Consider the following 22,990-nt stretch of genomic DNA (forward strand, 5'->3'; position numbering starts at 1 on the left):
TACCAAATGTGTCAATGAGCCTCTGACAAAAATATATAGCTCTATATGAGATCGATGATTGTAACAGTGTAACTCCAGATATGGCAAGATGCAACAAGAGGGGATTTTTTCCTGGACTGCAACAGACTGGTAAGACAGACGGTCCAGAGACTTTTGGCTACTGTTAATAAGGTCTAGTCCAATAATAGCACATAGAGTGGCCTATCAACAAAATCTTCGCCACACCTGGGAATGAGCATTCCTAGCACTGTGGAACAAAATGGTCATGAAATACCTCTCAAACCATGGTCGAATTTATGACAGTGAGGGGGCCCTGTCACCTACAAACTGGCACTTGCCATCTACCTCCACAAGGATCCAACTATGAGCGGCTGCAGCTGCTGCCCTCCAACACCCCCTGAAAGGAGTTCAAGGTGGAGGTCGATAATGAGGCCCTCTGTGCTCTGGGAAAAACTGGCAGAACAGGTCTTCAGATAGTTAGATATTTTCAGGAGAAGATTTTATGAGCCCAGTTCTTGCATCTCCTCGTATCTAGAAAAGCATTAAAATCCTTCATGGTGGTGTCTGCTCCTCGTGACTAGCAGTAATTTTCACAGGACCAGCAGAAACCTTCTCCAAAAAGTAAGAGCTTGATTGCATGTATTCCCCCTCCACAAAAATCACATATACGTTGGCCTTCCCTCATACCTCTTTGGAGCAGTTTCTCAGAACTATGTGGAATGCTGTCTCCCGGGCTATAGTCCTCATTTTGCCCCAAATAAAACTCACACACACACACACACACACACACACACACACACGTTAATATATCAAGAAACACAGTCTCTTATAGCCATAGCTTTAAAATTCCCAGGATGGTCTTGTATTGCCAAAAGAAAATGATATGATGAAGGCTATTTTAAAAATACTTATGGTGGGGCTTCCCTGGTGGCGCAGTGGTTGAGAGTCCGCCTGCCGATGCAGGGGACACGGGTTCGTGCACCGGTCTGGGAAGATCCCACGTGCCGTGGAGCGGCTGGGCCCGTGAGCCATGGCCGCTGAGCCTGCGCGTCCGGAGCATGTGCTTCACAACGGGAGAGGCCACAAGAGTGAGAGGCCCGCGTACCGCAAAAAAATAATAATACTACTACTTATGGTGATCTCTTCTACCTCTCTTGCTGTAGTCAATAACTCACTGAAAAGTCACTTCGGCATTTATGTATAGAATAGAGATTTTCAATTCCTAAGTGATTAACTCCAGAAAGTATCCCGTATCCCTGCCATCAGATTATAAATTCATCCATCCATCCATCCCTCAATTTGTGTTCCTATTAAACTTGGCACTAGCTTAACAAGACACACTTCTGAATTCACAGCTAAATGAGAAAAAAACATAACAGTATAGCTACCTATAATAAAATTTCTACCACCTCTGAATTAGGGTGGGGTTGGTATAGGTTTATGTATCTAACCAAAGAAAATAACCAAAAAGTAACTTTAATGGAGACTCTCCTTTGACGTACTGCCAACTGATTGCCAATCTTAGCCCAAGGAAGCATAAATCCTGAAATCAGTAAGACACTGCCAGTTTCAAAAGTCTGTCCTTTGTTACATAAACTGAAAGTCAACATAGTCAACTGTACCACACCAGCAACATCCACAATCAGTAAGATACCAAGCTAAGAATTGTATGCCTTTCTAACTGCATGAAAGACTCTAGATGCCAACAGGCACTTGGGACTCTCAACATGTTTAAAACTGTGCTCATCATATTTTTTTCCTGAAATTAGCTCTTCTCTTCTTATATTCCATATTTCTATTAATAGCATCTCCATCCAGCCTGTCTTCCAAGCTAGACCATGGCATCATCTTTCAGATTCACCCCCACATGCAATTAGTCAGTAAGTGCTGCAGGTTCTATCTCAAAATGTCTTTTGAATGGAAACCCTTTGCTTCATTACTTCTCTCCTGAGGTACTGGAACATCTCCTAACTGTTCTTTAAGTGGCTTTTCTTTTACAGTCCACTGTCCACTCTGCTCCCAGAGTGATAAATCTCATTATTATACTCTCTTGCATAAAACCTTCTCTGGCTTCCTACTGCCTAAAGGGTGAAGTTCGGACCACTTAGGGCTACATACAAAGCCCTTAACAACCAGCCTCTTATGACTCATCTCTAGAAACCTCCTCCTGCCCATCCTATACGTTGACCATCCAAAATTTTCACTATTCTAGGACATGCCACAGGAACACCATGTCTCTGTAACTTTGTACATATCATCCCCTGTTCCTGGAATGCAATTAATTTATTCATCCAATAGTGCCAGGCATGAGAGACACTGTGGTAATAGAGACAGACGGGTGCTCTTGCTTTCATGGCATTTATAGGTCTGACGGATCACAGATACCCAACAGAGAGGGCATGAGCTATAAAAGCAGCTCTACAGGCTAGTACATGGATGTCTAACCAATACATTTATCATCATCCAGGACGTCAGGGAGGAGCTCTTTGTGAAAGTAACAGCTAAGCAGAGCCCTGGGTAGGAGGTACAGGTGAGGAAAAGGAGAAAAAAAGTTCCAGGCAAATAAGTGCGGATTGAAGTCTTACCAAGAGAGTGTGGGGCATTCACAGAACTGAGAGTTCAGTATGGCTGAAGTTGAAACCAGGCCAAGAGTAGCAAGAGATGCAGTAGAGAGAAATCATATCACGGAGGGTGTGTTAGGTCATGTAGGGAAGACTTGGCTTAAATAGCATCTCCTTAGGCATGTCTTCCCTGACCCTCCAAGGCTGATTTAGTTGCTATCATAGCCATGATCCCACAGTCCTTTGTTCACTTATCCATTGTAATAATTACTACTCTCTGCTATAGCTCTTTTTGCATATATGTCTCCATCCTTCACCCTTGCAAATATATTAGCTTCTTGAGGTCAGGAACAGTATCTTATTTGTTATTGTATCCATAGTTCAATGAGGAGTACTTGACAGATATTAAGTGTTTATATTTGTTGAATGAATGATGAATTAATTAATGAGACTAGCTAGGAAGGCAGGGGTTAGAGGTCTATGTCTAGGTGGACATATAACTAACTTCTCCTGAGACGAAACCTCCAGATCACTATCAGCCATGATCAAGACTGGCTTGGGTCTGGTGTGGGGGGAAAGGACTCAAGCCTGAATCTGTAGGCTAAAGGGTATCACGTGACTGAACTAGAAGAAGTTCAGAAAAGCTGAAAGTGACTATTCAGTTCTCACCCTGGACTGCACTTTAAAATTACCTGGAATACATTTAAAAATTATTTATGTATTCCCCCATTTTATTGAGATATAATTGACATATAACACTGTATTAGTTTAAGTGTACAACATAATGATTTGATATATGTATACAGCAAAATGATTACCACAATAAGTTATTAATGCCTGAGACTCACCCCAAATGAATTAAACCAGAATATACGGAACAGTGGTTCTCAACCTTGGCTGCAGACTGGAACCACCTGGGGAGCTTTAAAACCCTTGGATACCTGGGTCTCACCCCAGAGATTCCAGTGAGATTGGCATGGGGGAGGCCTAGGCATTAGGCTTTTGAAAGCCCTCAAGGTGATGCTGAAGTGCAGCCATGGTTGAGAACCACTGGTCTAGTTGGCATGGGTAGTTTTATAGCCCTATTTAATTCAAATGTGCATGCAGGGTTAAGAACCTCTGCTACAAATCAATGGTTCTAAAACATGAGTGTGCCTAAGAATTACCTGCGGAAATGTATTAAAATGTAGGTTCCTGACCCCTCACCCCCACTTGAGGGAGGTTGATTCAGGAGGTATGAGGATAAGGCCCAGGAATTTGCCTTTTAAACAAATGATTCAAGTGATTCTAAAGTAGTTTCACAGATCCCATTTCAAGAGATAGTGAACAAAATGATGGTTCAGGTTTCTTTCAGCCCCAGCGTTCCAGAAACACTTGCATTTTCTATTATTCTTTGATACCCTGTAGAACAGGATACTGAATGGGATTCTTCTGGGAGTCTCAGAATTATTGACAAAAGTTCATGAATGAAAGTAATTAGTGTTAAGTACCAGTCCCATCCTGAAACAATGCTCCTAGCAAAGGCTGCTCACCTGGATCACCTGTGGAGTTTTAAAACCAGCCTGCTTCCCCAGACCAATTATTCAAAATCTCTAAGTGTCAGATCCAGTCATGAGGTTTTGTTTGTTTCTTTGTTCTTAAGCTTCCAGATGATTCCTATGACCATCCAAAGTTGAGAAATAAAGTTCGAAAAAGAGCGATCAAAGAAATTAGACACTATCCACCATATTAAGACTTATTCAAAGCTGGACCGGTCCTGTTATGTAATGTAATACCATAGGCCTTTTCCAGTCCTTATTAAGAGGTACCTGTGGGATTTCCCTGGTGGCGCAGTGGTTAAGAATCCGCCTGCTAACGCAGGGGACACAGGTTCGAGCCCTGGTGCGGGAAGATCCCACATGCCAGGGAGCAACTAAGCCCGTGTGCCACAACTACTGAGCCTGGGCTCTAGATCCTACGAGCCACAACTACTGAAGCCCGCATTCCTAGAGCCCATGCTCCCACAACAAGAGAGGCCACTGCAGTGAGAAGCCCGCGCACCGCAACGAAGAGTAGCCCCCGCTCGCTGCAACTAGAGAAAGCCCACGCACAGCAAGGAAGACCCAACACAGCCAAAAATAAATAAATTGATTTAAAAAAAAAAAGATTTAATTGTGAGATGAAAGAAAATTCATGAAAAATTATTAAGTCATTAACTTTGGACAGAATACTATGTCTTTTGCTTCTCTTCCATTAACCAAGCGAGGAGTGTTCCAAATAGAACCAATTGTAGCCATTGGGGGTTGCCTACAGAGGGAGACTAGAATCCCTTTCCTGGTGACACAGGCAGCGGACATGGTGATCTGCCTGCCCTCTGCCTATCTGATCAGAGGGAGAGAACTGGAGAGCAGTGGCACTAGAGCATGAACCATCTTGCTGGCATCTACCCAGGGGAATCTAGCAGTATGAGGTCATGGGGTATGTGGCAGTTGGTAAAAGCCAAAAGAAGTCTAAAAACTAAGAGTGAGTGAGATCAGGTCCCTCCAGCCCAGGCCTGGCTGGTGCTGCAAAGATGTGGTGAGTGATAAATTGGATGTTAGACTGGAGCTTAAAATGAAATTCTGATTCCCTTTAGCTCTGTAAAAGTACCAGAAACCTGCAAGCCAAGGTCTGGAAGGAAGCAAAAGAAGCCTTTGAGTAAGTAAAATACTTGTTCTTAAAATGATTGCAGTAAAGTGTGTGTAGTTTATTTATGAGTTCCCTTAGGGTTCTCATTGAGAACCTCACACTTGTTTTATGAAACTATTCTACAAAATTTGGTTACTAATACAGAAGTCTGGGTTTATCAGGATAGCTCAGATTAGAAGAAATATTAGATAACGACTGGGAAGGCTGCTTGACAAACACAATGAAGGCAAGAAGATCTCACAATTTTTTTCTGAAATGGACTCGTCCTCTGGTCTGCCAACTCTCAAGCTCATACTTCCACCACCTATCCCTAACCACTGGACTGCCAGGGAGTTCTCTGGAGAGCATTTAAATGATAGGGAAGAGTGTTTCTCAGCCTTGGCTACCCACTGGAATCACCTGGGTTAACTGAAAAACAAAACAAAACAAAAAACAGATACCTAGATCCTACCTACATATATTTCTGATTTCATTGTTCTGGGATATGGTCTGGGCATTAGTATCGTCAGAGCGATCCCTAGAGATATAATGCATGACCATGCTGAGAATCACTGATATGGCCTCTCAAGGTACACCCCAGGAAATCTAATAACAATGTTACTTATTGCTGTCACGTACAGCAATTGCTAATTGCTCTCACATACAGTGTTTAGTATGCACGAATTTTAAACATTTTCCTTCTCTTAGCACTATGAAGTAGGTACTATTATCTCCATTTTACAGAAAAGGAAACTGAGACCTATAGAGTTAAAATTACTTCTCTGAGGAAAGAGCTAGTAAGTTGTAGAGTTAGGATTTGAATCCTGGCAATATGGCTCTAGAATCTGGACTACATTTGAGATGTGTCTCGGGAATCTATATTGTTAAAATCATTCCCAGCACCACTTCTCCAACATTGTTAACAGAGATTATGCTAATCTGACCAACAAATCCCTGCTTGAGGGCTGAAAACAGTGGTTCTCAAATTTTAGTCAACAACAACAACAAAATAACCCTGGACCATTTATTAAAAATTAAGATAAAAAAAAAGAGGCTGAGGGTGAAGCTTTGAAATTTGCTCTTTTAGTAGTCATCTCAGATGGTGCTGACGCAGAAAGTGGTTCACAAATGCACTTTAAGGTTACTGATAGTTTAATATGTGATCCAGAATAAAGTGAGTTAAAGGCCATCATTTATTCATTGTTTACTTGCCTTACTTAGCTCATCTTATAAAATCCTCAAAAATATATAAAAGGATTACTACTGTTCCTATTGTATAGTTAAAAACAAAATAAAACAAAACAAAACACCAACTAAGGCTCAGAAAGATGAATTATCTGGCTCAAGGTTACACAGCTAGTAGGGCCAGGATTTAAGACCAGAGGTGTTTGACTCCAGTGCCCATGCTCTTATTTATTTCTCTATCCTGCCATGGAAAAGGGATTAGAAATAAAACAATAAAGGTATGGCAAGCTTATTTTTTAAATATAGCATCATCGCAAACTGAGGCAAACAGATATAACACTGCCCAAAGTCCTGGAAGGTAACCCTTCAATACATTACAGTATAATCAATGTGCTCATATTGATAACATTTTTTTTTTTTGCAGTACGCGGGCCTCTCACTGTTGTGGCCTCTCCCGCTGCGGAGCACAGGCTCTGGACGCGCAGGCTCAGCGGCCATGGCTCACGGGCCCAGCCACTCCGCGGCATGTGGGATCTTCCCGGACCGGGGCACGAACCCCGGTCCCCTGCATCGGCAGGCGGACTCTCAACCACTGCGCCACCAGGGAAGCCCCTTGATAACATATTTTAATAATTAAAAATGACCAAATTATCATCAACTGCCTGATGATAGTAAGATAACATATTCTGGAAAGACTTCCTTTAAAATAGTTAAACATTATAACCAAAAACAATAAAATATTGGAACTTAAGTGGAATGAACTTCCAATCATCTGGAAGAGTCCAATTATCATCTTCTCTTTCCTTAATGATGACTTTTTATTAACTTGGTTAACATTTAGACTGCAGAACTTAACCCATGACTCATCTGCATCTGGAACTTGGATGAAGATAGAGCTGGGTCATTTAAGGCATACTGTCCACTAATTCCATAAAAATTTATTGAGTACTATGGCAAACAATATGAATGATCTACCCCAAAGTCATCTAAAACCCTCATATCCCTTGCCTCCTTCTACTACAAAAGCTGGAAAGCAATCATACTTCTCTTTCCAGACTCTTCTGTCATTTGGCTAAGTTGTTGTAAGTGTAAAGTCACTGGGTATGGCTTCCAGGAAGGTTTTTTTTGTTTGTTTTTTGGGGTACACGGGCGTCTCACTGCTGTGGCCTCTCCCATTGCGGAGCACAGGCTCCAGACGTGCAGGCTCAGCGGCCATGGCTCACGGGCCCAGCCCCTCCGCGGCATGTGGAGTCTTCCCGGACCGGGGCACGAACCCATGTCCCCTGCATCGGCAGGCGGACTCTCAACCACTGCGCCACCAGGGAAGCCCCAGGCAGGCTTTTTAGATGAACAAAATGCGGGCGTATGCTTCAGCTTTTTGGTCTTCGAACCCTTACTCTTTCCCCATTCTCTTGCCAGCCTTAAATGTGCCTAGAGGTGAATCAGCCATTTTGTGATCATGAAAATGGCTGTCACATGCTAAGGCAGGTGGAGTAGGAAGAAGGAAGGGGCCTAGCCCCTGATGTCATCACTGAGCTGTGTACTGGCCTTGAACTGTGCAACCCCATGATTCTTGTCTATGAGACAAATATATGCTTTACTGTTTGGTTCCCTGTGACTTGCAACCAAATACAAACTAACTAATACCAGAGGAAATGACTTTAAAGACACTATCCTAGCAGGGATAAGGTTGATGTTATTGAGAAACTGGAGTCACATATGGTGGTCCTTTGAATAAGATAACCATGGAAAGCCGCTCTGGGAAGGTGACATTGGACTGAGACTTGAATATTGATAACAACCCAGCCATATGAAAATCCGAAGGAGAAATATCTGAAGAGAATAGCAAGGGCAAAGACCCTAAACTGAGGGGAGCAAGCCTACATATTGGAAGAACAGACAAAACCAGTGTCAGTGGAGCACAGTGTGTAAGGCAGAGAGCAATAGCAGCAATGGTGTACTGGTAAATGATTAACAACCCGCTCGACAAAACACATGGACAAAACAGAAAAAGCCCTTATTTGTAGCGTTTTCTGATTTCTGTAGTGTAAATACTGCTACCATGACCAGTTTCAAGCTACCAACATGATACCACTGGCTTGAAAAATTCTTGACTACTCAACACTCAGCTCTCACAAGGCAGAAAGTACCAATTACGGCACACCACTGTATAGGAAACAAAGTTTGAGAAGTAAACAGGGGTTAGATTTTAAGCAGATTTTTTTTTTTTTTTTTTGCGGTACGCGGGCCTCTCACTGTTGTGGCCTCTCCCGTTGCGGAGCACAGGCTCCGGACGCGCAGGCTCAGCGGCCATGGCTCACGGGCCCAGCCGCTCCGCGGCATGTGGGATCTTCCCAGACCGGGGCACGAACCCGTGTCCCCTGCATCGGCAGGTGGACTCTCAACCACTGCGCCACCAGGGAAGCCCTTAAGCAGATTTTATAAGAGCAGTGGTTGAGAATCTGCCTGCTAATGCAGGGGACACGGGTTCGAGCCCTGCTCTGGGAGGATCCCACATGCCGCGGAGCAACTAGGCCTGTGAGCCACAACTACTGAGCCTGCGCGTCTGGAGCCTGTGCTCTGCAACAAGAGAGGCCGCGATAGTGAGAGGCCCCGGCTTGTCACAACTAGAGAAAGCCCTCGCACAGAAACGAAGACCCAACACAGAAAAAATAAATTAATTAATTAATAAACTCCTACCCCCAACATCTAAAAAAAAAAAGAAGGTTATATTTTGGTGTAATTACTAAAGAAAGCCATTGAAGAGTTTTGGGCAGAAGAATGATATGATTTGGTTCACATTTTATAAATATCATTATGACTACTGTTTGAAATGTTAATTCCAGTGGGTCAAGGATATACACAGGAAACCAGTTAGGAAGAAGGCTATTACAGTGGTCTTGGCAAGAAATGGTGAAAGCTTCAATTAAACGGTGGCAGCGGGGATGCCAAGGCGCGGACAGCACAGGTGGGGAGAAGAGGAACCAGTACCCCGAGGAGGTGCACAGCTGTATGATGAGGTCTCAAAAGAATGTCTCTTCAGCAGAAAAGGATTTATTAGTGAATACAGTCACATGCCTTAGCCTGTTCCATCAATAATTGTGTCTGCCTCTTTACCCATAAGCAGATGGTGTCAACAAATTGAACAAGTAACCAGAATAACAAGGGAGAAGAAAAGTATCAGCACCCTGAAGACAGAATTATTTTAAAAGCACATAATAAGAGTGTGGAACTTTCTCCTGTTAGTCTCTTCCTATCCATATAAGATCCCTCTATCCAGCGTCAATTAGGGATGATATAAAATATTTTAGCACTGCACCAAGCAGTTGGAGAATATGGATATAAACCTAAAAGTCAGAGACCTGAGAAGTATAAAATGTGGTAATACTGATTATATACAGTGATTGTGAGGTCTGAAGGAGAAGGTAATTACGATGAGATTTTCATATAGAGTACCTGGCACATGAACTACACCTGACATCTATACCATCTTTTCTTTTAACCCTTTCTTTCTGTGGGTCCTCACTTCCTGTTCTATTAGTGGAAATATTTGAAGAGGAAATGTTAAATTATAGGAATGAAACTATGCTACTCAAATTTCCTTTGAAAAGGTGACTAGAGGTCCTCTTTTTCAAGACATACTTGACCCACAGAGTTTAAGGAAAATGGCTATGGACAACTAAATCTAGCCGTAAGTTAGTATTTCATGTACAGTATTGTAGAAGTCATTATTAAGTCTACATTTTAAATAGTGTACATGAAATACTGACTGATTACTAGCTTCATGATGTATCTAAAAATTGGACCAAAGAATGCTCAGTTTAAAAATCTCATGCTGCACAACAGAGCATGTGTACCAACAAATGAAAATAAATGGCCAATAATGCTTTGCACTTGCATTGCTCTGATACGAAAGGAAATTCTGTCAATTTACAAGTAATAATGAGACATGACAACCATTGTGTCCTTCTCATCTGACACTCATCTCTGGATCCACCCACGACTTGCCATGTTCCTTAGAGGCACACTAATTGGTAAACCTTAGGACTAGCTCAATTTAAATGTGCTCAAATTAAAAGCTTTACTTAGTATGCTGTGAAAAAGAATCCCAATTTATGTTTATTATCAAAAGCTGAATGAATTCTCTTTCTAGGATTTGGGACGACACTGAAGTGTATCACAAAAGTCTGACAATACTAGAATTTTTAAATCATGAATCTCAAATTGTTTGCCAAACCTACTGCAACCAGAAGAACACTTTACGCTACAAAATGAAAAGCTGTAGTTGCTGAGAGATTCTCTGAAGTGGCCCGTACCTGTTTCATGTGAAAGTGATTACTTACCCAATAAACAAATCGTTAAGTATACAAAGCTTAAGATACAGCTTTGTTAAACAATCCCTGTTATGTGGTCTGAATGAGTAACGTGTTCCCAGTTTTTAGAGGAACTATATGCAACGTTTTCTTCTTTTTCTTTCCTTCCTCTTCCTTTTTTAAAAAAAATTCATCTAATTTTCCCAAGCAGCTAAAATTGAAGCTTGATTTGCCTACCATCACCTGAGACCTCAGGAAATCAGGAGTTTCAACTTCCTTTTTTGTTTGTACTTTCTTTTATCTCATATTTGATGTCTTTCCCTTTCTTCTATATTTTCACCTCACGTTTCTTTTTAATCTTGCATCCATGTCTTTACAAAATGACAGCCAACTATAACCTTAGTCCTAATGACAGTGAAATTAGCTCACCTCATTTTCTGTTTCCAGCCTTCTTGGCAACGACGCAAATGAACACCTGACTTGATCGTGTTTGGAGAATCTATGAGAAATTAGACCTGGCCAAAATGTAATCTATTTTTGCATGTCTGAAAGAAGTTGAACAAACTACTGCCCTCTTTTACGCTAAATACTAAAACACCTGTATCCTGTTAATTTTTGTATGCGCCATTATATCCAATCCAGAATCATGACAATTGTAGGCCCTTAAAAACTGGTTGTTGAATACAATTGATTGTACGGAATTAAATGTTATTGTTATATTATACAAGTATTATGTATTATGTACTTATATATACCTATATATTATATTAATATTATATACAAGTATTTGTCTTCACTAGTTAACAGTGATACTATATCAAGCCCAATTTGACAAGATTTGGATTTCTTACAAAATGTGAATTCTGAGAAAATTAGGATTTAAGGGACTAGACTCCATCTTTTTATAATAATCAACTTTAACCTTCTACAAGTGGGTGGAGTAAGAACCATGGGTATGACTTGGAAAGTGGATCAGAGTTTATTTTAGCACTCATGAAAATTTTTAGGGAAGCCTTATTTTCAACTCTCTGGGAGGTATTTCAAAGTACATTGTCCAAACTACATTTTGTATGCAGACAAATTGTTTCTAAAATTTCTTAGACAATGAATACAATGAGCATTTCTTCATTAGCCAGTTAAGTGCTGGGAGTACAGTTGTAGGAATACAACTACCACGTACAGATTAGCAAGATGATACCTCAACACTGCATCACCAGCGACCCAGCCTGTCCGTCCACACTATGCTTTATTTACACTTCATCTACAGCCTCAACTGATTTTAGATGCACTTGATGAAAGAACAAAACACTTCTCAGAGCTTTAAATTTAACTCTTAATTGAAGTCTATATATTTTACCTTCCCTTCCATAACTCCTTATCTGTCTAACGTTTTCTCAATAAAAGTTAGTTAAATAATTATTGTCTGGCATCTTAAAATACTAGACACAAAAAGATATGGATCCTTAGGCTCTATGAGTTTTAGTATTTCCCTGGCTTAGTACATAAAACATAACCAAGCTTTTACACTGGTAGTGATTCCACCTGTGTATATTGTGAAATTGGAATTTTTTTTCCTGGTAATTATTACTAGGACATCCCAATCGCCTTCTTCATATTGCTCAGGAAATTGGAAGGGAAAATTTTATCAGGAAATTGCTGGAGAGACACCCAATCAAGTTCGGTGTTTTCAAAGAGCTCATTATAAAGAAACCTTACAAATTTAACTTTTCATGTCCTCAAATATCTCCTATACTAGAGAATGGATGAATGTTTTTATCTAAACTGACACTTGGATAAATTATTCTGCTATCAAGCTACTTAACAATGTTTCCTCTGTTACCTTATCACTACTATATCATAGTATGACTCAGTTGCTTAGTTACTCTGAGAATTGTATAGTGAGATTAGTGCAGTGCTATCTGTGTCTTTAAAAGATTATTAGAGGACAAAGTGAAGCTTGGTGTTTGCAGAAATTGCTATGGTGAATAGTTGTTGAGAACATGACTACTATCAAGCTGTGCAAAAGATGATTTAAAATTCCAAATAAAAATCGTGAAATAATGAGTTTCTCATTACATTAGATTCCCTGGGGCTGCTTTGTCAGACTTTCAATTGATGTTTCTTTTATAAAACAAATCTTGGGAATAGAGGAGGAGGAAAAATAATTGTTTAGTAACTTATTGCATTTGCATAGCAAATAGTAACTAATGAAGTGTTATTTAGTCATAAGTAGAGTTAAATAAGTTTAAAGATGACAAAAAACAAACTTGAATGCCTTTTTCCCCTAATTACAAAATAAATTCACTTCTTGGGGAGGTTTATAGGGTAAATATAAATTCCAGTCCTATGCTTTAGATATTTTTCTTTGTTTAAAAAATATGAAAACATTTTAATTTATGTTATCAAGACTATCACTAATCATTCTTTCTAAGATGCCCACTCTGTGCCATGGTTCTTTCATAGTACCGTCCATCTTTGTTTCCTAGTACTTATTATTGTAATTGTACATTTATCTCCATGACTCTTTGACTACTACCTCTCTCCTGTAGATTGTAAGCTTCATGAGAACAATAACCATGACTGTTTTTTGTTCTCCTTTGATGTCCATGCCCAGCTGAAGGCCTGTAACAGGGCAGGTACTCATTAAATATTTACTGAATAAATAAATGAGCCAAAAGAAAATACCTGCCCAGAGATGGAGGAAATATTTTGGAGTAGTGTTGACTTGCTCTATGCTATTCAACACACACTACACAAAAGACTGTTCATTGACTCTGTAACCATAACTCAATTGCTGTATGCATGAAAATGTATCAGAAACATTTTTAAAGTGTAATTTTAAGGAAGTTCTAGGAGATGAAGTTTGGAGGTTCGGTTGCAGACTCTAAGCATGAGGAGTTAAGTTTAAAATTCACAAATAAAACATTTATTTGGATAAAAACAGATGCTACAACTTCATATTAGATTAAAAATAACTTAATATTTTCTTGTCAGATGAAAAAAATTTAATCCCATAGACCACTAGATGTCCTTAAAATTATACTTGTACCTTTTCTAGTTTGTGAGTCATTAGGATCTGACTCAAAACAAACAGGCAAATGCAATAAACTCGAAATGACTTGTTCAACAAGGTCCTGAATTTATAGTAAATAGCTAGGTTTTGCTCCATTTGAGAGAAGATTAAATAAGCTTAGCTTTATCTTTTGAATAAGCTAATATCCCAATACTTAAATCTGAGTATGAATTCACATTTTTTAATGCAGAACAAGCTACTCATACATAAACAAGTTTAATTTGAAAGGCATTATTTTTCAAGTGGCCTTAACATAAGCCACTCTTGCCATAGTTTACTGAGTAGTTTTATCTTACCTTTAATTATACGTATTCTGAATACCTTAACTCAGGTGCAAGAACGTCATCACATTCTAATAATACTTTAAACACATTTATTTTTGTTACATTTATCAAGGATATCTCTAACAGGTAAGGAAAAAGATTAACATGTCTCTCTTAGGGATCCTTTTTCTTCTACATGCATCTCAGTGTCAACACTTATTAATGCATATAAACGATGCAAAAGAAAAGAGGAAATCATGTTGGTTTATTAAGTGCGGATAGAGGTGGCCTTACTATTTTTATCTGACATTTCAATAATAGAATGCCAGTTCAAATGCCATAGAAGTCTGAAAGCAGTGACTGAGAAAAACACATTGTTGGGCTTCCCTGGTGGCGCAGTGGTTGAGAGTCAGCCTGCTGATGCAGGGGACACGGGTTTGTGCCCCCGTCCGGGAAGATTCCACATGCCGTGGAGAGGCTGGGCCCGTGAGCCATGGCCGCTGAGCCTGCGCATCCGGAGCTGGTGCCCCGCAACGGGAGAGGCCACAACAGTGAGAGGCCCGCGTACCACAAAAAAAAAAAAAAAAAAAAAAGAAAGAAAGAAAAACACATTGCTTACCTGAAAATCATTGTGTATTTAAAGGCATTATGCTCTCCTTATATATGGGGTAGATGATGTACTTAACATGTGACTGTCAAAGTCAAGGAACATTTTAAACTAAATTAGATATGAAATCAATATGGCTATTTTTATCATGAATCATAGACTTCCTTTAAAACTACATTCTAGAGAAAACATATATATATATATATTTTTAATTGAACAGTTCTTAAAAGTTACTCAAGCCAGTCTCCTGAGAAGTGCAAAAAGAAATCCTTTATGTGAATTGAACCACTACCATACCAGGTGAATAGAAAATAGTAAAATTCAAATAAGCATTTTAGGAATTCCAAAATATGAATAAGTGTTATTTCATTCCAAGAAAAAATAAGAATAAAAAATATGGGGGTTTTGGTGGAAAAAAATCAAGACTTTATCGTTTTTATTTGCAATTAAAATGTCAAATGCAAGAATTCACATGGCAGGGAGTGAGTTGAAGAAAACACAGGTGCCTAATTCGCAAACTACAAAAAACAGTATAAAGGTGACCATCTGGGGAGAGCTGGCTGACTTAATTTTCCTATGAGCTTACCGTCTGCTCCATATTTTTCTTCCAAACTCCCCATTCTGACCTTGAAAATGCATCTACATGTTTTGCTACATGCATTTCCTTCTAAACATAAATGCAGGTAGACTTAATTATGCAAAGGATATTAACACAACAAAGGACATATTGTGCTGTATTTTATTTTATCTCAGTTTTCTGATTTTTTTTAAAAGGTTTTATTTCTGATGGTGATACTTTTTCAGCCTTTCAGCTGTTCTATAAATTCCTAGATCACAGCAAGATCCTTTTTGACCCACCTCCTAGAGAAATGGAAATAAAAACAAAAATAAACAAATGGGACCTAATGAAACTTAAAAGCTTTTGCACAGCAAAGGAAACCATAAACAAGACCAAAAGACAACCCTCAGAATGGTAGAAAATATTTGCAAATGAAGCAACTGACAAAGGATTAATCTCCAAAATTTACAAGCAGCTCATGCAGCTCAATAACATAAAAACAAACAACCCAATCCAAAAATGGGCAGAAGACCTAAAGAGACATTTCTCCAAAGAAGATATACAGACTGCCAACAAACACATGAAAGAATGCTCAACATCGGGCTTCCCTGGTGGCACAGTGGTTGGGAGTCCGCCTGCCGATGCAGGGGACGCGGGTTCGCGCCCTGGTCCGGGAGGATCCCACATGCCACAGAGCAGCTGGGCCCGTGAGCCATGGCCACTGGGCCTGCGCGTCCGGAACCTGTGCTCCGCAACGGGAGAGGCCACAACAGTAACAGGCCTGCGTACCACAAAAAAAAAAAAAAAAAAAAAGAATGCTCAACATCATTTATCATTAGAAAAATGCAAATCAAAACTACCATGAGATATCATCTCACACTGGTCAGAATGGCCATCATCAAAAAATCTAGAAACAATAAATGCTGGAGAGGGTGTGGAGAAAAGGGAACCCTCTTGCACTGTTGGTGGGAATGTAAATTGATACAGCCACTATGGAGAACAGTATGGAGGCTCCTTGAAAAACTAAAAACAGAACTACCAGGTGACCCAGAAATCCCACTACTGGGCATATACCCTGAGAAAACCATAATTCAAAAAGAGTCATGTACCAAAACGTTCATTGTAGCTCTATTTACAATAGCCAGGACATGGAAGCAACCTAAGTGTCCATCAATGGATGAATGGATAAAGAAGATGTGGCACATATATGCAATGGAATATTACTCAGCCATAAAAAGAAACGAAATTGAGTTATTTGTAGTGAGGTGTATGGAGCTAGAGTCTGTCATACAGAGTGAAGTAAGTCAGAAAGAGAAAAACAAATACCGTATGCTAACACATATATATGGAATCTAAGAAAAAAAAAGGTCATGAAGAACCTAGGGGTAAGACGAGAATAAAGACACAGACTAGAGCATGGACTTGAGGATATGGGGAGGGGGAAGGGTAAGCTGTGACAAAGTGAGAGAGTGGCATGGACATATATACACTACCAAACGTAAAATAGATAGCTAGTGGGAAATAGCCACATAGCACAGGGAGATCAGCTGGGTGGTTTGTGACCACCTAGAGGGGTGGGATATGGAGGGTGGGAGGGAGGGAGACGTAAGAGGGAAGAGATATGGGAACATACATATATGTATAACTGATTCACTTAGTTATAAAGCAAAAACTAACACACCATTGTAAACCAATTATACTCCAATAAAGATATTTAAAAAATAAATAAATAAAAATAAATTCCTAGATATTCCATGATACACCTGCAAGTGCTGACAAGCACAGTTCTAAGCAACAACTGCTTCTTTTTTTTTTTTTTTTTTTTTTGCGGTACACGGGCCTCTCACTGCTGTGGCCTCTCTGGTTGCGGAGCACAGGCTCCGGACACGCAGGCTCAGCGGCCATGGCTCACGGGCCCAGCCGCTCGGCGGCATGTGGGATCTTTCCGGACCGGGGCACGGACCCGTGTCCCCTGCAACGGCAGGCGGACTCTCAACCAGTGCGCCACCAGGGAAGCGCAACAACTGCTTCTCTGAGAGCAGTGGTTCACAAGGAGGCCCAGAAGGCAGATCTCTGACAACGTCAAGGAGAGGAGTTGGAAACTAGGATTGTACTCCTTATGTGGATACAATGAATCATCACAGGGCGGATGACAAAGCTGAAACAGTGAGGAATTCCTGGCTTGTCACAATATACCGATTGCCCAAGTATGCTGAGGATGTCAGGATTTCTGAAGGAGGCATCACACTTTACTGACATGGGGAATTAACACTCTGAGCATAAAAACAGATTTTACACTGGTTTTCTTTTTATGTCTCAGTCTGAATACTGAAAATGATGCTTACTTTCAAGTGCTTACTTTCAAGCACTTGTTGCCGCATCGTTTCTAAAACTAGACTTTTGCTTTATCCCACATTTTTTTTTTCTGGAAAAAAAAATCTGTAGCTATCACTTCTTCAATATCCCTAATTCATGCTCTAATCATTTCAAGATTAGCCTCCTGCACTATATACATAGTATCTGCTCTCCTGAAACTTGTTTCCAGCCTTGAATTCTTTCCAGGTTAAAACCCTGATTTATACTTGGTTGTCCTTCAACATCTTAAAGTTCATCAAGTGCTAAGCTAAACTCATCAAGTGTGTGAATCCACATGTCTCCCCTTTGACTTTTTTCCTCTCCCCATTTTCATCATCTATTAGTCAGTAAGGCATGCCCATCATTATCTCATCCTTCCTTTTCATTCCTATAACTCTTCCTCAAATTCAGGTTAAGTCATCCAGATTACAACAATAATACAACAGTGGTCCAAAATTGTCAAACTGTTCCAAAGAATAATAGGATTCCTGGAACAAAGAGTTCCAGGATCTGCATATTCCGTACGACCTAGAGATTCACAAAGTATCTGAAAGGCTACAGTAAAGAAACATCTTATTAAGTTTGTTTAACCTGATGTTTGGGAAACCCAATATCTCCTAATTTATTTTACCATGGAAAGGTTTTCAAAGAGCATCCAATAACATCTCCCAGAGTCATGTTTGTAAAACATTCTTCTTCCCCATAGATTCAATCCTGCAGCCAATTTTCATAGCAGCTAATAAATATACAGCTCAGATGATTTCACTTCCCTGCTCAAAATTTTCAAACACTCTCACTTACCCATCAAATAAAGCTAAGCACCTCTATCTATCTGCAACCTACATGTTTAATCTGCTCTTTCATGACTTCGTTCATCTCTGTAGTTCACCAGACATCAAGCCTAGGATCTACTGTACTACAACCGCTCATCCTCAAACCAAATAAATGTGTTTCATTAAATAAATGTGTACCATCATTTAGCAATGAATCAACCTTTCACACAAAACTCTGGTACTGTGAACAGCTCTTTAAAGACTTAATGGCTTCCTGATGCTCTCCAAACTTAAACCAAAGTCTACTTTGCTAAAGAAAAATATATTTACTTTCTTCTCTCCATGATTTGAAAAACTCTGCTGTAGATAGTTACATGCACTGAATATTTTTAACAAATTAAATTGTCATTATTGCATGGTTTTCCTGAAATAAAGGTGGTATGTGGTGCTTAGTATAATTGAGCCAGATGGGAAATTGGTAAGCAGATGTGGAATGATCATATTATCTGTGATCATTCCTTAACCAGTGTCAAAACACATATTCTTATCCAATTTTTAAAAAGTAACATCTATTGAAATTACTTCTAAACCTTAAAAAATTTTAGTTTATAATTTTAACTGAAATGGTACTTACTGTTCAAGAAATACTCAGTTGCACATCTGCTTTGGGTCAAGCATTGGTACCAGGCAAAAAGCAGTCAACAAGATGGACACAGTTGTTACCACAGTGTGTACTTCTTACCAGGAGTTCCAGGCATGCTGAGAATTATATCTCCCTCCAGCTACTATGCTATTTCTCTGAAAGCAAAAGTTCTACAAAATGTTGTTCTTACTGTCCCTAAAATATCTCATCCTCTCCTGAGTCTACACCAATGAAGCTTTTACCTACTATTTCAAAAAAGTGTCAGGACCATCAATGACCTTCACACTGCTAATCGCAATGGTCAATTCCCAGACGAGGTCTTACCTCACCTGTTACCATTTCACACAGATAAGCCTGCCCAGCTTCTTAAAAGACTTCATTTACTTGGCCACTGATCACCACTGTCTTTTGCTTTTCCTCCCTGGCTGGTGCTTCCTCATCTTCTCAACCTTTAAGTGTTGTAATTACGCAGAGCTGAGTCATCAAACGTCCCATCTTTTCATCCTCCAGATGGCTTTAAATACCATCTATACGTTGATAATTCCCGTATTTATATCTCCATCCTGGACTCTTCCCTTGAGCTCCAGAGTTTTTATACAGCTGGCAACTCAAACTCTTCATTCTAGCGTCTAACTGATATCTCAACACATCCAAAATCGGTATTTCTCCTGGACGTAAACTCCTCCCCCTACGCTCTTCTGGAGTCTTTCCAATCTCAGGTGAAACTTCATCTTTTCAGGTTCTCAGACCAAACACCTGATTCTTCATCAACTGCTTTGTTTCTCCCACACCTTATACTCAAACCTGCATCAAATCCTGCAGGCTAAGTCTTCCAGGCGTGTCCAGAATTTGACCACTCATCACTACCTTTCCTGTTACTACCCGGATCCCTACCACCATCATCTTTGGTCTGGATTCTTTTATTTACTTCCCAACTAATCTAGCCCGTTCAAACTAAAAATCCCACCATCTGTGGCTTTAGTATCTTAGACTAAAAGCCAAAGTCCTCAAAATAGCAAGCGTCAGCCTCCTCCAGTCCGAGGGCGCGCTGGCCTACCTCCAGTGCTCGGCTGGGCTCCCGGAACGCGTCCAGGCCGCCGTCTTCCCGGGGGCGGCCAGGTGGCCCTCAGCGGCCGCAGTCACCATGTCCGGCGGCGGGTTCCCTACAGCTGCGTGGTGACCAGGCTGCCTGGGGCCCCCTGTCCCGACCGCCCCAGCAGCTCAGAAAGGAGCTGGGCGCAGACCTGCCGCGGTGGATGCTCTGCGGTGTCAGTCCCCAGGCTGGGACAACTGAACTGCCCCTCAAACAGATGGGCACCATCTTCGGAACCCCGGACGGAAGCGAAACCCCTCTAGGGTGTTCGGGGGCCCACCAGCCCGGTGGAGGGCGAGGCCTGGCGTCCCAGGGAATCACCAACACTCCCAGCCCCCAGCCTCGGGTTGCAGTTCCTGGAGCGGCCTTGCGCCACCTCGTGGCTGCTCCCGGGGCTGCACCTTTAGGACTTGGCTTTCCTAGGACTGTCCATCCAGAACCCACACCCTGCGCCTTCCCCCTTGGCCCTGCCCATCCCAGAGATAACTGTAACAACTAAAATGACATCACTTGTCCAGAAAAAAAAAAAACAACAACCCCAAAGCCTCTTTGTCTTCATCTCTTTCTACCCTTTCCCTTGTTGACTGCGCCCCAGGCACAGGGCTCATTGCTGTTCCTAAAATACTTTCAGAACATTATTGCCTCAAGGCCTTTACCCTTGCTGTTTCCTCTGTGCTACTTTCCCCCAGTTATCCTCAGGGAAAACTCCTTATTTACTTATACAGTAAGTCCCCTACATACAAACCTTCAAGTTGCGAACTTTCAAAGATGCGCATGTGCATTCGCATGTCCAATCACGTAAGTTACTTCACGTGTCTGGGTTACACTGTCACGTGCGTGCATCCTCCACAAGTGGTTGTGCTTTTGTGTACTTTATTGTACAGTACTGTATAGAGTATAGTAGTACAGTATCTTTATTTCAAGCCCAGGATGTCCGGAAACAAGCTTAAAAGCAGTGGTGACAGGTATTATAAACCTATCACAGAATAGTACGATATAGCCGATTGTGTTAGTTGGGTACCTGGCTAACTTTGTTGGACTTACGAACAAACTGGGCTTATGAACACACTCTTGGAACAGAACTCGTTTGTATGCAGGGGACTTACTGTATCTAATACATGAGGACTTCCCTGGATCCACCCCTACTTTCCTTGGCTCTGTCACCGCCGCCCCCCACCCCCGCAAACCTGCTTCATGTTTCTTCAGATTACTTAAAATTATAGAAAGTACTATGTACTTATTTGTTTGTCTTGTCGTCCTTCACCTTCACCCCACTACAATATAAGCTTCACAAGAGTTGAAATTATGTCTGTGTTCGCTACATAGGACCTAGAACAGGAGTTGGGATATAGTAGGCACTCAAGAATTGAGTGAATAATTGGGTTAATTTACAAAAGGGCATCATAAGGTGCTATGGAAGCATAAAACAGAGGGAACTAAACTAGGCTCAGGGAACAAGAAAAGAGTTTTTGAGGAATCTGAAACCCAAATGCTAAAAAGACAAGTAGGAATTTGCCAAGAAACGGGAGGAAGAGGAAGGGAAGAGTTCTCCCCACAAAGAGAACAACATTGCCAAGATCCTGACTTTATTTAACAAATATTTATTAAACACCTGCAATGTGCCAGGCTGTGTTCTAGGTATTTGGGACATAAGTAGTAAAGGGGAAAGGCGATACATAAATAATTTTTGGCATATGATCAGTTAATAAAATTAAGAACATATTAAGATATATTTAAAATATTGGAAAATGGGAAGCCACTAAAAAGTTTAATGCAAGGAATGACATGATCAGATTAATATCTCAGAAAATCAAAACCAAACATAAGCCTTACCCCCAGTTCCTGGCTGTTTTGATACTTAACCAAGAAGAGCTTCCTTTCAGGTTCCACAGTCATTTCTAATATAAGCCCTTAGAATCAGATAAAGTGAAAATGGTGCTAATTATTTTCCTGTATGTGAATACAAAACAAAAAAAGTCTTATAAATAGAAGTTTTCAAGTTTTTCAAAACTTTAATATAATTTAATGTCATTTTAATTTTAAAAAATCTGCTTTTAGCATTCTTTTCTCATATTTTTCAGGAATCTTTTTCAAATTTACTTATTTTTTCAGTGTCATGTTCTCTCCTTATAGTTTCTGTTTTTAAAGTGCATTTAAAAATCATTATAAATATGCTTATAGTCTCTTTCTGATTTCTTCTATATCGAGTTCTTTTAGTTTTTCAGACATATCTTCCTCTTCTCTCTGAATTTCTGTTCCTTCTGCCCAAAACACAGGGCTCACTAACCCCCTGGTTTGTTGTCAGCACTGACTCACTCGAATGTTCTACCTCCTTCTCATTCATTTCTAATGTTTATTTGCGAGCTCACCTTTGGCAGGGATTGTTTGTTCTATGAGAAACCAGTAATGTAGCTGAATGCTTCTTAAGAGTGCTTTCATTTTACTTCCTCTAGTCTGTCCTAGGCTAGGACTCGTTTTATGTAAGTTCCTTGAGAAAAAGTTTCCTGAACCAGCTCAGTGGTATATATTCAGACTCCAAGCTAAGCAATGCAGTTTATGGTATGGGTATAATGAAGATCTAACACGTCACCCTCAGTTCCTGCTTTGCCCCCAGCCATGGGGCTTATTTCTCAGTCTGGGACCACTTGGCATCCCCTTCATCTCCCTCCATCCACTTGTACCAAGATGTCAGCGTGATACCACTGCCATTCCAGCCTTCACTTCCCCTTTCATTCTTGGCACCTGGAGATAATGCTTTCTCACTTGCATTCTAAGCTGTAGAGAGTTTAATTGTTAGATTTTATGTGGCACATCTTGATCTTTGTAATGGGAGAGGTTCTGTGTTAGCTCAGTCTGCCATATTACAGATTCACTCAAATTAGTCTCTGAATTGGATTTTAATTTGAAATATGAGCAACA

At 40.4% G+C, this 22,990-nt stretch overlaps 1 protein-coding gene across 2 annotated transcripts in view; it reads right to left on the reverse strand.

The window, feature by feature from the left end:
* LIN7A (lin-7 homolog A, crumbs cell polarity complex component) overlaps positions 1 to 22,990 on the reverse strand; it is a 132,548-nt gene that overhangs the window by 91,252 nt on the left and 18,306 nt on the right. The window lies entirely within an intron of this gene.

Source organism: Monodon monoceros, unplaced genomic scaffold, assembly GCF_005190385.1.
Source record: "Monodon monoceros isolate NGI ecotype Baffin Bay Population unplaced genomic scaffold, NGI_Narwhal_1 Super_Scaffold_6, whole genome shotgun sequence".
NCBI lineage: Eukaryota > Metazoa > Chordata > Mammalia > Artiodactyla > Monodontidae > Monodon > Monodon monoceros.